Source organism: Meleagris gallopavo, chromosome 3 (genome assembly GCF_905368555.1).
Source record: "Meleagris gallopavo chromosome 3, MGAL_WU_HG_1.1, whole genome shotgun sequence".
Taxonomy (NCBI): Eukaryota; Metazoa; Chordata; class Aves; order Galliformes; family Phasianidae; genus Meleagris; species Meleagris gallopavo.
In genome coordinates, this window is record NC_139406.1 from 32807758 (window position 1) to 32825476 (window position 17719).

Below are 17719 nucleotides of genomic sequence, written 5' to 3' on the forward strand. Positions count from 1 at the left end.
AATTCCTAAAATGATCATTAATGTAACTGAGGCGACAATGTTCAAAACCTCATTACAAAAAGCAAAGTATCATGTAATGCATAGCTCAAGAATTGCCTGAACTCTTTAAACATAATATTGTTCTAGAATGGAGTTCCTGGGATTACAGAAATCTTGCCTATCTTGTAAGACTTCAGAATATCATACTTGCAGTAGAATCCTTCTATTAGTTAGTGTCCACCAAAAGCACAGCTCTGAATGGCACATTTCATTTGAATAAGGCCAAAGTAAAATTTTTCTCTATCTTCCATGTTATTGTCCACAATAGAATAGTTCATAGTAAGCATTTTAGTAAGAATTTCAGTGCATCAAAGAAAACACTATATATATAAGCTATTGAAGAAGAAAGTTAAATTTGGTAATAAACTTGAATTCAGTATTATTCCAGTTCAACCTTATCCATGGTATTTAAAAAATTCAGTATTCCCTGGAGTGGCTCAAAAGGGAATGTAGAGTGACTTACTACATTCCTTTGAAAAGGACTATTTAAGTATTTATTATTTTTTTTTCCTCAGGTCAAAGACAAACCATGGTACAGATAGTATGCTAAATGTAGTGTAAACCTATCTGCAGTGAAGATAGGTTTAGGGCAGACTAAGGGGAAATCTGAGCCAGTGTACTTCCATGCTAAACTCGTGCATCAGAAATGAATATGTCCTGACATAGCTGACCCTGTAGTCCATCTGGTCACAAAGACCGAATGTCACTAAAGTCAGGCTAACAGTGTATCGCTTCACTTGATGTTAAGTGAGATTAGTGGACTCTGCACGCAAAGGATAGTTGCAGGCAGCCTGAAGCCCATATGAACCACATACAATACTGTGGTCTCACTGATACTGAAAACTGATGCATGGATTTGTCTAGTAGCTTCTGGATTACATACAGATGGACTATTCATGAGCTACGCCGTGATATAGAATCATTTCCTAGTGTAAATAAAACTGTTTACTATGAGAATATTTTTCCATCTTCAATCAGTTTCCAAATTGCTGTTTAATTTTCCATCCAGTATTACCTCCTGAACAAAACTCCATCTGAAATTTTTTTCCAAGTTCCTTGCTTTTAATGAACATTTAAGACATGTAAGACTTGTTCTGTTGTTCTGTCTTTACTGTGATCTGTCATTTAATGTGTTGTTTTTTCCCCAACTTTCTAATTTAATTTGCATGACTTCTATCTATAAACTATGAACATCTTATTGTCTACTTGTTGAAAATAATCATGAGTTGTAGGTGCCAGATCAGTGTGAGTTTTATGTGAATTGTTTCTATTCTACTTTCATGAAAATAGTTTCTGAAGAACAATATGAACTCATTAAAAAAAAAAATGAATTTCCACCACAATATATCATTTTTTAAAATTTGATATCTCAAATGTACCTTCCACATATTTTTAGTCCTCAGTTTTCATGCATTTAAGAAGCACCTGAGGCATATAGCAAAGATATCTAAAATTTACACTGTCAGTAATGTTTATAATGGGCCCTGCCCCTAAGTTTATTTATTTCCCAATTTTTCTTCCTATCCTTATCCCTTATTGATTAGTTTAGATTTTAGAAGTTACTCCTAGAAAAATATTTAAGATTTTTTTTTTAAAAAGGCTTTGAAGTGTTCGAAAATACTGATCCCCAATTCTTCAAGATTCTGTCCATTTCTGCATCCATATTAACCTATTAAGCATAGATAGGAATCAAGCCTGAAATATTTACAGATGTTTAAATAGCTGATTGCTATTGCTGAGATTACATTGTTGGTGCTTTTGCTTTTTGTTAGCTAAAATAGGTACAATAGATCACTTTAGATCGCTGATCTAAAATTTATGGCAATAGCATATCTGGTAGTTTTCATCTGCAAAGTCTCAAAAGTTTCTTGATCTTCTAGAGTCACAGCAAACTTTCTCTTCTCATTGGAATTATTTATTACATGTTGATCCTCTGTATTGCAGACTTCAGGTAGCATTGTAACTTCTATTAAGGAACAAAAATGAGTGACCAAAAATGATTTACTTATGGAAAAGATACCATACTTGTATTTACAAGATTACATATGTATATATATAATAGCCATATGCCATTTTACCACTTAGCTAGATAACCAGTGTAGTAACTCCTATATCTGACTTCTTTGAATGTAAAAGTTTTGTTTGTTGTTTGTTTGTTTTGTGATTATTATTTTAAAATTCTATTCATACTACTGCCTTTGTTCCCTGCTTTACATATATATATATCTGTGCACTAATAATTTTTCTTAAAGTTGGGTTTACATGAAACAATAATAAAAAAAAAATTATTATAGTTCAGAAGACAGACAAATTATGAATTTCTATTTCTACAACTTTTGTTGCTAACTGTATAAAATACTGCTCTGAAATTAACTGTACAGTAATCAGCAACAACTTCTGGGGTTTCATGCTACTCCATCTCAATGCTGGTACATAAGCAAAATACTCTGAATTGTTTTTCAAAGATTAAATCTCTGTGAGTAGCAAATCAGAGAAAATTCATTCTAGTGGTAGAATTCTTAGGAAGAATTAAATCCCAGACATGAGTACAGACTGGGAGTCCATGGGGCCAGATGAGTGCTGAGGGAACTGGCGGAGGTGATAGCTGAGCTGCTTTCCATCACGTATCAGCACTCCTTGTTGACTGGTGAGGTCTCAGAAGACTGGAGGCTTGCCAGTGTGACTCCCATCTACAAGAAGGGTTGTAAGGAGGATCCGGGGAACTACAGGCCAGTTAGCTTGACCTCGGTGCCAGGGAAGGTTATGGAGCAGAATGTCTTGAGGGAGATCATGCGGCATGTGCAGGACAACTGGGGGATCAACCCTAGCCAGCATGGGTTCACGAAGGGCAGGTCCTGCTTGACCAACCTGACCTCCTTCTATGATCTAGTGACCCGTCTGGTAGACGAGGGAAAGGCTGTTGATGTAGCCTACCTAGACTTCAGCAAAGCCTTTGACACCATCTCCCACAGTATTCTCCTGCAGAAGCTGGCAGCCCGTGGCTTGGACAGATACACTCTTGGCTGGACTAGGAATTGGCTGGAAGGATGGGCCCAGAGAGTGGTAGTGAATGGAGCTAAATCCAGCTGGTGACCGGTCACAAGTGGTGTTTCCCAGGGGTCGGTGCTGGGGCTTGTCCTTTTCCAAGACACTGAGGACCTGGAGTGGGTTCAAAGAAGGGCAACAAAGCTGGTGAGGGGCCTGGAGCACAGTTCTTATGAGGAGTGACTGAAGGATCTGGGATTGTTCAATCTGGAGAAGAGGAAGCTCAGGGGAGACCTTATTGCTCTCTATAACTACCTGAAGGGAGGTTGTAGTGAGCTAGGGATCAGCCTCTTCTCTCGTGTAACTGGTGATAGGACTAGAGGGAATGGCTTCAAGATGTGCCAAGGGAGATTTAGGCTGGATGTTAGGAAATACTGCTTCTCTGAAAGAGTGGTCAAGCACTGGAATGGGCTGCCCAAGGAGGTGGTGGAGTCACTGACCCTGGAGGTGTTCAAGGAATGTTTGGATTTTGTGTTGAGAGACATGGTTTAGTGAATACTATTGGTGATAGGTGGATGGTTGGACTGGATAATCTTGAAGATCTTTTCCAACCTTGGTGTTTCTGTGATTCTGGGAGAAGAATTCATTGGGAGCAGCCCTGCAGAGAAGGACTTGGGTGTCCTGATAGATGAAAAGCTGGACAAGAGACACCAGTGTACTCTTGCAGTCCAGAAGGATAATAGTATCCTGGGCTACATCAGAAGAGAGGTGGCCAGCAGGGCTATGGAGGTGATTGTCCCCCTCTGCCCTGCCTTCATGAGAGTCCATCTGGACTACTGCATCCAGGTCTGGGGCCCTCAGTAGAGGAAGAATGTGGAGCTGTTGGAGCAGGTCTAGGGGAGGGTCATGAAGATGATCAAATGGCTGAAAAACCTCTCCTATGAAGAAAGGCTGAGGGAGCCAGGCTTGTTCAGCTTGGAGGAGAGAAAGCTCTGGGGAAACCTTGTTGCACCCTTCCAGTACTCCAAAGGAGTATATAAACAGGAAGGGGATTGACTTTTTAGACAGTCTAGTAATGACAGAAGAAGGAGGAATGGCTTTAAACTAAAAGAAGGGAGATTTATGTTAGAAGTTAGGAATAAATTATTTACTCAGAGAGTGGCAAGGCACTGGCAAAGACTGCCCAGAGAAGCTATGGATGTCTCATCCCTGGAGGTGCTCAAGGTCAGGTTGGATGGAGTCCCGAGCAGCCTGAGCTGGTGGGGTGTTTGAAATTAAATGATCTTTAAGGTCCTCTCCAACCAAAGCCATTCTAAGGTTCATTCAACCATATTGAAAAAAAAATTAAAAATACACAGAGATGATCTTAAATTCTGCTTTGCAGCTGGAAGTGGGTGATGAGAAGTTCTCTAAATGTGTTATTTTATACTGATAGATAACAAGAAGAAAAATTTGGCTGAAAACTTTATGATACTCAGGACATAGAAGATTCAGAAAAGATATGTCTTTTCTGCTTCAGTTCCAATTTACTTATATTCGCATCATGAAGGCTGATAAAATGATTGTTAAAGACAATGTTATTCTCTCTGTTGAATGGCAATCTCATTTCTGTAGCAAAGGAAATACTTGTTGACTATAAAGTGCTTGAAAACCTAGTACTTTTTATATCTAGAACTTCAAAGTTCTCAACAAATGTAGTTTTAAAACAATGGCTGTTAGAATGATCATATGTGATTGTTCAGTCTCCGTGCCTTAACTTCAACCATAACATGAGCTGGGATCATAACTGGATTCTGTATTCATCAAAAGGAAATTATGGTCAGAAAAAGGGAAGGTTAAATTATGTTGCTCAGAGCAGAGGATCTCAAAAAGCAGGAGCAGCTAAGGTGTTGCACTTTTTCAAGTTACCTCAGCTGCAGAGTTACTTTTTTTGCAGACACCATCATGGAGATACATGAACCCATGACTATTGCACAGATTTGACAAACACTGATGAAACAACATCACAGCAGAACTTTGAAGGAAAAGCAACATTCACTTTCTAGCTGTCTGCAAAGAATGTCAGATTTGGGTAGAAATAGGAAATGAGAGGATGGTGAAAGAAAAGAGGATGGTGGAAGAAAACAAAAATGCAAACAGTGACTCAGGATTGCTGGAAAGGGAAGCAAAAGAAAAAAGAAAAAAATAAAGAAACTTAAAAGATGAAAGATGTTTGCCATGTGGCAGTTCACTAGCATAAAGAATGTAGAAGTATATAATAACAAAGACAGTAGACCTTGGTATATCTCTTTGCTACCTTGAATAAATCCTATTCTACTTGCGAACATGCTAGAAGTAGAGAAAACACTAAAAGAAAAACAAACAAAATCCTTCTTCCTTCTTAAGAGTTATACAAAAACAACCACTTTTCGACTCAGTATGCTTTGAGTAGTGCTATCTATTCTTTTTGGTTTTAAATAACAAATTTATTTACTTATTTTTATTTCCTAATATACTAAAACAAAAAGATTCAAATATTCATTAGCTGAAAAATTTCATTTCTTGAAACCTGTTTTAGACTAAGAAGAGATTATGATACCTCTAGATAGAATTACACATTTTGAAGAATTAGTCCAATACATAGTTTTGCAAACGATAGCAGAAAGAATCTGGTAGAGCTTTCATATGTCTGTTTATTCCTGTCATATCCTTTTCTTCTTTTCTTTATCTTCCTTCCTTCCTTCCTTCCTTCCTTCCTTCCTTCCTTCCTTCCTTCCTTCCTTCCTTCCTTCCTTCCTTCCTGTAAAGTCCATGTGACAATTTTCATGTGAAGTATCCCCATATCTAGTGAAAAGACGATGTCATAAGAAAAGATAGCAGCCAGCAGAAAGTCAGCAATAAGTATAAGTGGAGACTTCATAGGACAGACAGGGCAGTATTCAAGGAGATCAGGAAGGTTGAGTAAAATCTATCAAGTGTAGGCTCTAAGCTGCAGAGGTCTGAAACAAAGAACCATGGAATTTGGGTGACGGAATTTAGCTCCTTTATGTGTTGTGAATGGAAACAAACTACATTATACTGCACTTGTAGGAGAGAATCCGAAATATCTTTACTGATATAATATGGATGAAATGTGTAGTGATTTAACAAAGCTCAATTGTAATGAAGGCACTGACTTAACAAGATTTGAGATGGCTGGATACATTGATTACATTGTATAGAGGGTAGGGTTAAACACACACATACAGGAGTCCTCCAGTTGAGTCATGAGGTTCAGAGTGGAACCCCTTTCTTTTTAAACTCTTTGAACCGTGGAGGTGATGGACCTAGATATGGCTGAATACACTCCTAGTCTAAGACTTGGTCAGTGGTTTGTGTCTAAGGGACTGTATGTGCACAGTAAAAGATATAATCTTAGTGAAGCTAACAGAGCTTACAATCAATCTGAGATGTGTACTTAGTAAGGCGAATAACATCTAAACCAAACAAATTAGTCTGTTACCAAAGATCTGTATTGGCAAGGTATCTTGATATCGAGGTGTAAGGAATCTCTGTGCAGGCATAATCTCAAGAGGAATCTTTGCTCAAGGGGAGATCCTGTCATGCCACCTGCTGCTGTGCAAGCGGACTAAAGGAGGGCTGTTGAGCTGCTCACTATTTTTGAGGATAAGATTATTGACTCATTGTTTGCCTTATAAATGTTGAAGCAGGGATCTGCAATCAGTTCTTTCAACCCTCAGTTTGAGGCACTTAATGTGTTAATGTGTTTTAGCAAGAGTGTTATCAGAACTATTGTTCATTGCCTTCCAATGCAGGGGCTTGTGAGAAAAGTCAGGCTGAGGAAGGGAATTGATAGAAGATGTAGAAGGAAGGAAGGGGGCAAGCAGGGGAGAACATCATCACAGTGTGAAAGGGCAGGGTTGCTTTAAAACAGGAGAATTTGGGAAGCTAGACCACTAGAAGGAATACAGTTTGGTTGGGAAGAGGGAAGACTTGTGTTTGGACATCCTTGAAGTATGAATGGATTTTTGGCATTGCAACTTTGCAACTTTGGATGTCACTCTTAATCATTCTCATATCTTAAACTCCCTATGCAGGAGTGGTGACTCACACTCAGGTACTTATAAGTAGGATTAACCATGCCTTCTGAACCCTTGAGATTCTCTTTTCCATCCCACTGGGAAGAGGAGGGTGTAAGCAAATGACTGTGAACTGCTTAGCTACCTGTCAGGTTAAACCACAGCTTCCGAGTCATGCAAGGAAAATATGTGGGCAGTGTATGAAGTACTTCTGTATCTGTTTCATATCAGAAAGAGAGCACAGTGCAAAGCATTAGCTATATTACTCAAAAGTGTTGAATTAGAATAGTAATGTGCAACAGGTACAGTTACCTTTCTGTGTTGGAAGAATGTACAACAGGGTGTAAGAACTGACAGTGCAATTATTATAACAAGAAGAAGCATGATTTAGAATCATAGAATCATAAAACTGCTAGTTCCTTAACTGCTGTTAAGGAAAAGACCTTAACAATCATCTAGTCCAACCACAACCTAACCATACTATCCTAACTCTAACAACCCTCTGCTAAATCATGTCCCTGAGCACCACATCCAAATGGTTTTAAACACATCCAGGAATGGTGACTCAACCACCTCCCTGGAGAGCCCATTCCAGTGCTTAACAATCCTTTCTGTAAAGAAGTTTTTCCTGATATCCAACCTAAACTTACCCTGGAGCAACTTAAAGACAATTTTAGAGACAGTGAGGTGTACTGTGATGAAACAAGGATGTTCCTACATGAATTTGTTAATGCAGAATCTGGTTCTAGTGTGCACATTCACTGCAACATACATTTAATACACTTGCAGGACTACTTATGTTTCAGCATAAATATGTGAAAGGCATTTTACACCTTCTGTGAGCAGGAAGAAGTGCAGGTATGGGAGTAACAAAGGTATTGAAATGATGGTAAGAAAGATTGACAAAGTGATTGATGTTGTATTTATCAGATAGCTTTGAACAAAGTACTCCAAAAACCAACGCACATACCTTGACCATCAAAATGAATTTTCACTGGTGATCATGGCAAAGAGGACATTTGACAAGATAAATGAATGATATTTTGGCTTTCTTTTCCTCTTTCTTTCATTCAAGTAGATCAGAAAATGATTTTTGCAGAGAACTCACGTTGTACTGAATAAGTAATAACATGTACAAATGATACACTCCCATGTGCATATGATGTCACTGACATTTTTTGTAGATTAGATCCCTATTTACACTAATTTAGGCTCATACATAGAAATTATTACAGCTTTGTCCCCTCTCTCTCACCCACGGTTATGCCAAGTTAAAGCCATTATAAAACAGACATGAATCTAACCCAAGACAGAGACCCTTCCAACCTCAAATTGCAATTTGGAAGTATTATATTCAAGACAATACCTGACTGTAATTCTTCATTCATGTCATTTGTTGAGAAATGTTTCTCAAGCTGAATGGTAAACACTTCCTTACTGACCTTTGACAAGTAAGGTGTTGGAGAAGAGGGGAAAAATAATGAGGCTTTTATTAGAGATTCTAGAGCTCCTAAAGGTTAAGTGGACTGCTGCTTATTTAGGTAAACCAGGAGAGTACACTGATCAGCAATACTGGCGACAATAAAGCTTACAGCACTCTTTAAGAAGCAGGGTTTTTTTGGCAAAATGCCACATGCAAAAAGTTGATACTCGGTAGCTTAAGGATGACATCCTCAATCTGTGCAATAGTTAACAAAAAGCCAGGTGTCTTTGGTGAAAGAGTAATAAGGAAGGAAGGAGGGGGTGGAGGGAAGGGTGACTAATGGAACATAATTGCATATGGATATTGGATATGGATTTTGTTCACTCTATGCAGCAACTAGATATGTTTTCATACATGTTTGAAAAATTGTCCTAGGGGACAAATGTCTGCTCCTCAGGATTTAAAAGAAAATACAGCTGTACAAAAACAAATTTGCACAAATGGTGAAACCAGTGAAAATCCTATTTTGGTTGAGAAGCAAAATCCTCCATCACCTCCTTTCTTATCTAAACCCACTTTACTGTAAGAGAAAGATACATAATTATGTGGCTGCTTGTCCAAATTGTTGTCATAAATTACATGTCTTTACTTCTAGCCGTTATAAGTGAATGCTACTTTTCAGTTATTATAAGCAGAACTGTACCATCACTATATTACTAATATTCAAATAAATATTATCAATATTTATCTTTATTATTCTGCATTAAAAGTCCCAACTTTTTCAGTTTTGTGTAACTTGGCATAACTTCAGTCCTTCGGGTGGATTTTTTTTCATGTTTTATGTCAGCCTTAGGCTAAGATTTTTTTATTTTTGCATTTTAATTTCAACCCAAGTGGTTCAGCAATACATTATTTTTGTCATATTTCTTTGAACAGCAGCCCCCTCCTTTTCAAGTGGAACTTGAAATATTGGTCAGGGATGTGGTTTCTTTTGGTCCCTCCAAAATCTATTGAAATTTGGCCAAATAATAAGCATTTGGAATATACATTCAGCCAACTTTCTTTATATTAAAAGCTAAAATTTCAAAAGATTCTTCCTCCCCAACCATGTTCTATCCTTTCACAGTGTCTTCTGATGGATGAAATGCACATGGTCTCCATAATCAAGATTAAATCAGCATCCTGGATCTTATCACTGATCAGAAATTCTTTCCTTTTACTTTTGCAGGGCAAGGAAAATGTGGAAATTAAAGCTAAGTTTTACTTGATTTTCTATGTTACGATTGGTACCCAGTTAACACTTATGCAACTTGGAGACAGAAGGAGTCCAAAACACAAATCTGAGGGAAGATTAAAAGCAGAATTAGGTGAACAAGTCCAGTGAGATGGGAATATGGAGTGCAATTTAGAAATTGTGTCAAGGAATTATAAGGAAAGAGACATAATGAGGTTAAGAGTGGAAACGTGTTGAAGACCCACTGAAAGAAAGGGATTGGAACAAAGAGAATCAGATTATGGTTGATTGGAAGGCATTTGGAGAATAGTGAAACTAAAACTACTGTTAGACCATGCTGGGAAATACTGGAGTAAGAATATTACTGAATTAGGGCATGAAGACAATCATGATACAAGGAGTGAGTTAGACAGAACAGAAAGGAGAGGGTAGCAGACTCAAGTAAAAGGAGGCATTGCACTCAGAGGAAAAAATGCAGCTCTATTTCTGCACCCAACACATTTTATTTCAAGAGTCAGATGTCCCTAGTTACAGAATCACAGAATGTCCAGGCTTGGAAGGGACCTCAAGGATCATGAATCTCCAAACCCCCTGCCACAGGGCCACCAACCTCCCCATTCAACGCTAGACCAGGCTGCCCAGGACCCCATCTAATCTGGCCTTGAACACCTCAAGGGACAGGGCATCCACAACCTCTCTGGGCAGCCTGTTCCAGAACCTCACCACTCTCTCTGTAAAGAATTTCCCCCTGACATCCAACCTAAATCTTCTCTCCCTCAACTTAAAACCATTTCCCCTTGTGCTGCCGTTATTTACCCTTTCAAAGATTGATTCCCTCCTGTTTGTAGGCTCTCTTTAGGTACTGAAAGGCTGCAATGAGGTCACCCTGCAGCCTTCTTTTCTCCAGGCTGAACAAGACCTGCTCCTCAGCCTGTTTTTGTAGGGGAGGTGCTCCAGCCCCCTGATCATTTTTGTGGCTTTTCTCTGGACCCTCTCCAACAGCTCTCTGTCTGAGAGCTAAATGCAGCTCTATTTATGCACCCAACACATTTCACTTCAATAGTCAGTTGTCCCTATGTTGAATCTAATGTAATTTTATTGTGAACAAAACTTCTGGTTCTCCATATCCTGCCCTTGATATTTGATCCTGTAGGACTGCAAATAACTAAAAAATCAATTGTAAAGGAATCCAATTAAATGTGTAATGATAAACATTCCTATATTAGGAAAAAATATATGAAACCTTCAATATAATAATTGCTTGACTATCAAGGTTCACAATTTCCAGCAGTCTGTAATAAATTGATGAATGTCTCTTATTTTTTAGCTGTTTGAAGGTTGGGGATAGATAGTTGGAAGGATAGATCAGTGGGACAGATTAGTCTGACCCAAATATGAATTAGATCTTTCCAGTTTTTGAAGTTACAATGTCAATGATTTTTTGTTGTTGTTGTTGTAGGTAATTCTAATTGGAGATGTCAGCTTTGTAATAAGTTGATAAGCAGTATGCCTGTACTTTTTGCTAGGTCTTAGGAAACATCACATGGAAGATTCTAGTATTCTACAAATACAGCTCTATGCCAAAACTTTATTTACTTTTCCATCTATAGCAAGTTCTTTTTGAGGAGTTCTCAGTTTTTTTCATCACAAATTTAGTTTTCTGATCTGTGGTAGAAATTCATATATCATCTGTGTTACATTTTTGTTTGAATATTGTTGTGATTAAGCGACTTAAACTTTCTAACTTATTTTCACAGGTTGTCATCTCACTACAAGGATAGGATAAGTTTTAAGTCCTGTGGAGACTTTTTTTCTGCAGCCAAGTTTTCACTCGCATTCAACCAAGTATTAATTACCTTATTTAATATTACAATATTATATGCAATTTTATCAGATTTTCATTAAAACTATGTAGTCTATGCATACCACATAATTTACCTTTATAAATTACTTTTTTTTTGTTGTTCTGTCAGCAAATCATATTGAATTAATTTGTACATGAGCCATTTTTCAGTGCGTGAAGTCATGCAGTGATACTATCTTCCTTTAATTCACAGATGCTCAGGATAACTGGCTTTTATTTCTTCATTCTTTTTAACCTTTCAAAAGATTGGCACACTAGATCTTACTCATTCTTGTGAAATTTCCCCAGTACTTACTTGAGGTCAGCATTAATGATTCAGAAATTTCTTTTCATTGCTGTAACTGGAAAACCTTGCTCCTAAATGATGAAAGACGTCTTAGAATCTGTGAGACAGTATCTGAAATAAGAGTTATCACTTTTCCACACACAACTAGATATTTACTGAAATAGCTTTGTATCATAAGGAAATTTTGGTACTCTACATTCACTCTCTCTTCCTTCCCATTGTTTCAAAATGCATTGAGCAGAATGAGACCCAAAAAAATGACTATAGGACTCCACAGGGATCATCTTTCTAAATTGAGGACTGACTCCCAACTTCTGTTTCCAACCTTTTAGACAATTATTCATACACGCAAGACTTCTTTTTAATCTTCTGGATTCTCAGTTTCTTTTAGTCCTTGATAAGGGATCTTGTCAAATGCCTTTTGGAAATCAAAATAATCTGTATCATGAGGTGAATTTTATTCATTCTCGTGTTTTCACTTAAATAACTTCATTTGTGAGGCATTATTTCTCTTTCTAAAAGTAGTTGTAACTCTTTTCTCTTATAAGTTATTTATTTAGATGCTCATTCATTTTATTCTTCATAATATTTTCTGCTTATTCACACAGTAGGGTTGTTGAAGTTCCTGGTCTGTATTTCCTTCAACATCTCCAAGTAGCCATTTTTAAAAATAGACTTATCATCATAATTTAGTTAATCAGATATTTCAAATGGCTGCTGTGCATCATAATTAAGATAGTTCATTCATCCATTAGCTTAGAATTATTGGGTAGGTATCATCTCGTGATGGTGACATGGCACTATTCATTTCATCTTTTTGCCTGATAAACTCTTTTAGAAACATTTTAGTTTGAGATGTCCCCTTATTAAGAAGAATTTTGGTATAGGTATTTCTCATTTTTTTTCATGTCAAACATTAACAAGGATATATATATAATGTACTGTTGCACATTTTTCCTTAATTGTCTTTCTATATCATGTCAATCTACCTTCCCTACCAAATCCTTAGCACACTTCTCATCTCTGAGATATTTGAAAAAAGCTTTTTGTTTATTTATTTGTATATAGCACTATAGCATTGTTTTTGTGTTTACACTGTCAAACTATGATCTAGTGCCTTTTCCAGGTATACTTTCTACTCTATCACATACATTATGAGATAGGGAAACAGGAAGAATCTTTACCTTTACCTACCTTTCTGCCTTAGTTTTCTTTGAGTATCTTTCTTTGAGCATTTTTTATCCCATATAGGAGAACACAACCAAGTGAACTTTCCTTGGTTAAGAAGTTCTACAGCTTACTTGGGAATGTCCCTGTTCTGCTAGTAGTTTTACAGAATATTTCATGTTCTCTAAGACCAAAGCATTAATTGCTATAAACAAATGAACTTATGATGACTGGCAGTGGCAATAAAGTGCTTAAAAATAGCTCTTGAATAAAGAAAATGTTCAGAAGATTCATATTCTTCTACCTCTTCCTGAACAGCATACCTTTGGTGACAAACAGCACATTCCTGCCACATAATATGTAGAATGGTTGTGTGCAGAGCTTCATTTGACACTCAGAAATGCCTTTAAAGTGACTGATACTGCAGTAGTATATTTTCCACACACTGAAAGAAATACAAAGGAAAGAGACAGAGAAAGAGATTTAGTAAAATCTTAGTGATCTCTCTGTGTCTGTCTGTATGTATATTTATGTCTCTCTAAATCACACAGTTCCTTTTTTGCTGTTGCTGTTGTTTTTAATTTTGAATAAAAATTCAAAAGTTTTGGAGAGCTGTGTTTGTGATAAGGGTGGTGAAGTACATTTATGAGGGGTTTTAAGGTAAAGATATACTATTGTACTACTGTCACAAAGTGACAGTGTTGAATGTTACATTTAACAGCTCTCATCAAAGTTAAAAGGATGAGGATTGATAGAATTGGCTTTCCAAATTTTCCTGAAGCTTTGCAGAGCTTCTGTGGTTTAAAAGCTAAACACAGTCAACTAATGTCTCTACAGCCTTATATATATAAAGAAGTTTAGCATGACAGACATATGATGGCTGCTGTGAAAATAATGCAAAATAGGAGACATTCTATTTTATTGTGTTGGTCCACAACAACAGTGGTGGATGTTGGTGGGATGTGAGCAGAGGTTGAACCTTCCTGACAATATTTTGTTACATTTTGTTGCCATCTGATAGATGGCAGCAGAGGGACTGTCTGAAAGTGAGTATGAAACAGGTCTGTCATTGAATTCTTCCATGAGGAAAAAATTACACTCACGTGACACTCATCAATGCTTGCTGAACATTTATAGAGACCAGTGTATGTCAGCACAGTGAGGCAGTAGGCCGTTCATTTCAGTCACATCTGCTATTGCAGATTTTTACAAGTGCAGCATGCAGGCTCTTGTCCATTGCTAGTGAAAATCCATTGGTAATGTGACTATTTTGAATATAGAGTTTTGTAGCTGGGAATTTGCTCTATTAAATAGTGCTATTGTGCTCTTTGTATCTGTTGCAATTTCCATGGAAATAAATAAGAGGCATTATTTTTGGAGCAACCTATGTATATATATATTCAGTTTTGTTGATAAATGTATTTTGTTAAAAGGTCTTATTTTGCTGAGGATCTATAAATACAATTTCTTTTCCACTCAATTGTTGTGTGATCAGTGCCATATTTTTAGTTTCCTCAGAAATATTAAGGATATTTAAAAGTTTTTAAAACACACTATATCAAAAAGTATTCATTAAGCATTTATTAAATCATCTTAGGCAACCAAACAATATTTTGCAGTATGTTCGATCTTCCAATACTGCAATATATTTGTTGTTGATACAAAATATTTTGTATTTGTGGTTATCTATCGTATCTGTTCTTTAGACCCTTTCTTTAATTTCTACTGCTGCCATTCTGTTTGTTTCCTCCTCCTGCTGCTGCCGCCGTTGTTATTCTTCTCCCCTTCCTTTTTCTACACTTGCAGTGCTCTAAATCTGTCAACCAGATGTAACTTTCAGGAGTCCTGATTACAAGCAGATTTGCAAGCTCTTCTATGTTACTTTCTATTTTAAAAAGTTGACTTGGGATTTGGAAAAAGCTCCCCATTTAGTTCTTTAAATAGAAAGAGAAGACTGTAACTCAATATTGGCTGTTGGTAAGAACTACTGAAACTGGCTCATGACTAGAAATATATTAGTGACATTGCTTGGTTTTATATATGATGATTTATTTTAGTGATATTATAAAGTGTGTATAAGAGAGTTTGTCTCCATTTTAAGTATTTCCAAAGGTGCGAGGCCTTATGTTGCCAAGGAAGTAAACAAGGGAGGACTGTTTGAATGTCTGAAAAAAACAAAAAAAACCTGGTCATCTTCAATGCCCTTTATGGGAGCTATATTTCAGCTGTAGGATTGGACCAAGTTGAGTCTTTTGACACAACAGCCATCTTGTATCATATCTGCAGTGGTGAACTAAGCCTTTTCAACTAAGCAGTTCTCTAATACAACCTGGTATGCAAATACAACCAGTTACAAGAAGCATGCAAACACTTCTTATACCAATCCTGGTATTCACACAAACTTGCCTATGATTGGGCAGTGCTGAGGACCTGGGCAAATTTCTACTTCATGGCAAGACATCCTCAACTGGATATTACTGTCCTAAGAGCAAAATGTGACCTAGTCATGAGAAAAGAGAAGCTAAGACAAATTAAGGCATGTCTCTGAATCGCAATCACCATAGAATGACAGTATTTCTTTAGAGACCATCATTTGCAAGTGTAAAGTCTTGCATCTGCTCAAGAACAACATCAGGTACCAGTATAAATTGGGACTGGCCTGGTGGAGAGCAGTGTAGGGGAAAGGGACCTGGGAGTCCTGGTGGACAGTAGGATGACCATGAGCCAGCACTGTGCTCTTGTGACCAACAACGCCAACGGCATCCTGGGGTGTTTTAGAAGGGATGTGGTTAGTAGTTTGAGAGAGATCCTCTTCCCCCTCTCCTCTGCCCTCGTGAGACCATATCTGGAATATTGTGTCAAGCTCTGTGTCTTTCAGTTCAAGAAGGACAGGAAATTTCATGAGAGAGTCCAGCACGGAGCCACAAAGATGATTAAGGAAGAAGAGCATCTCCCTTGTGAGGAGAGGCTAAAGGAGCTAGGTCACTTTAGCTAAGAGGACACTGAGAGGTAACCTCATTCATATTTATAAATATATAAAATGTGAGTGTCTGGAGGATGGAGCCAGGCTTTTCTCTGTGACACCCAATGATAGGACAAGGGGAAACGGGTGCAAGCTGGAACATAGGAAATTTCACATAAATATGAGAAGAAACTTCACAGTAAAGTTAATGGGGCAATGGAACAGGCTGCCCAAAGAGGCTGTGGGATCTCTTTCTCTGGTGACATTCAAAACCCATCAGCACACATTCCTGAGTGACCAAATTTAGCTGTTCCTGCTCTGGCAGGAAAAATTGGACTAGATGATCATTCGAGATCCCTTCCAATTCCTGACATTCTGTGATTCTGTGATTATGTAATGATAGTATTTAAACACTAGCTTGTCAGTGAAGAGATGGTGGCCAATGATAGTATACGGTTCAAGGTGCTTTGGAGGCTTCCTTCTTCATAGAGGTCATTCACTATGGTAGTATTCTAAGTACATGAGGTATTTTCCATTCTTTTTGACTTCACAAAAATGCCAGCAAATACCTCACATTGAATATGATGTTAAGACCTCTGAAGTCAGTTACTAGTCAGCCTGGTTTGTTACAGCCTTGGAATCCACAATGGATTTTGTTAATAGAGTGAATAATTTCAGTGTAGGTGATACTCAGCCTATTTTACATTCCAGTGTAATTCTGTTTATTAAAATTTTGCTTAAAAGGGAAAATTTCTTTGCTTCCAAAGCAGGTACAAACACATTTGTAAATTTAAAAAGAAAAAAAAAAAAGAAAAAAAAAGAAAAAAAGAGAGATTTATGTGTATGTGATAAAGACAAGCAAATTAAAATCTAAAAATATTAAAATTAAGGATAACATGTGGCTACAAAGTGTTTGGGAAAATGTATAGTTCTAGCCAAAGTGACAGTCATTGCCTTGCAGTTTTAGTAAAGATATCTGACCACGGTGTTAGCACTGCAGGAAAAGTGAGTAATTTAAATAGTAAAACAGATACAAAATTCTCTTGAGATCCAAGACTGCAGCTACAAGGAGCTGCATTTGACCATTGATGGGTTAAGTTTGGAAGGATGTATCTTACAATATTCTGCATATCAAGTCAGATCTATCTACAGTTCCCACTACTGGACTTTATATTTCACAAATTTTAATAACTGCACAGACTCAGTAGCCTTTCCAGCACCTTGAGTGTAACAAAATTGTCTAATGCTTTTCAGGAGAACTTGCTGTCTGAGGAAACATATGTTTGCCTCTAAAATGACATTGTTCCTATTCCTATTTATTTGTAAATCATTCCTACTTGTATTTATTCACAGAATGGGCAAATCCTTCGTGCATTCGATAAATAGATACACTGCATTTTTATGGTTGACATGAAATGGAAATCTGCAATAAAATCATTACAGCCATAAAATATTAGTGTAATTGAAGTCAAAGTCAGTTTCACTGGAGCACCTCTCCTATGAAGAAAGGCTGGAAGAGCTGGGGTTGTTCAGCCTGGAGATGAGAAAGATCCAGAGAAACTTCCTTGCAGCCTTTCAGTACTTAAAGGGGACTATGAAAAGAATGGAGAGAGAATTTTCACAAGGGCAGATAGTAATAAGACAAGGAAGAGTGGTTTTAACCAAAAAAAAGGGGTGATTTAGATTGGGTGTTAGGAAGAT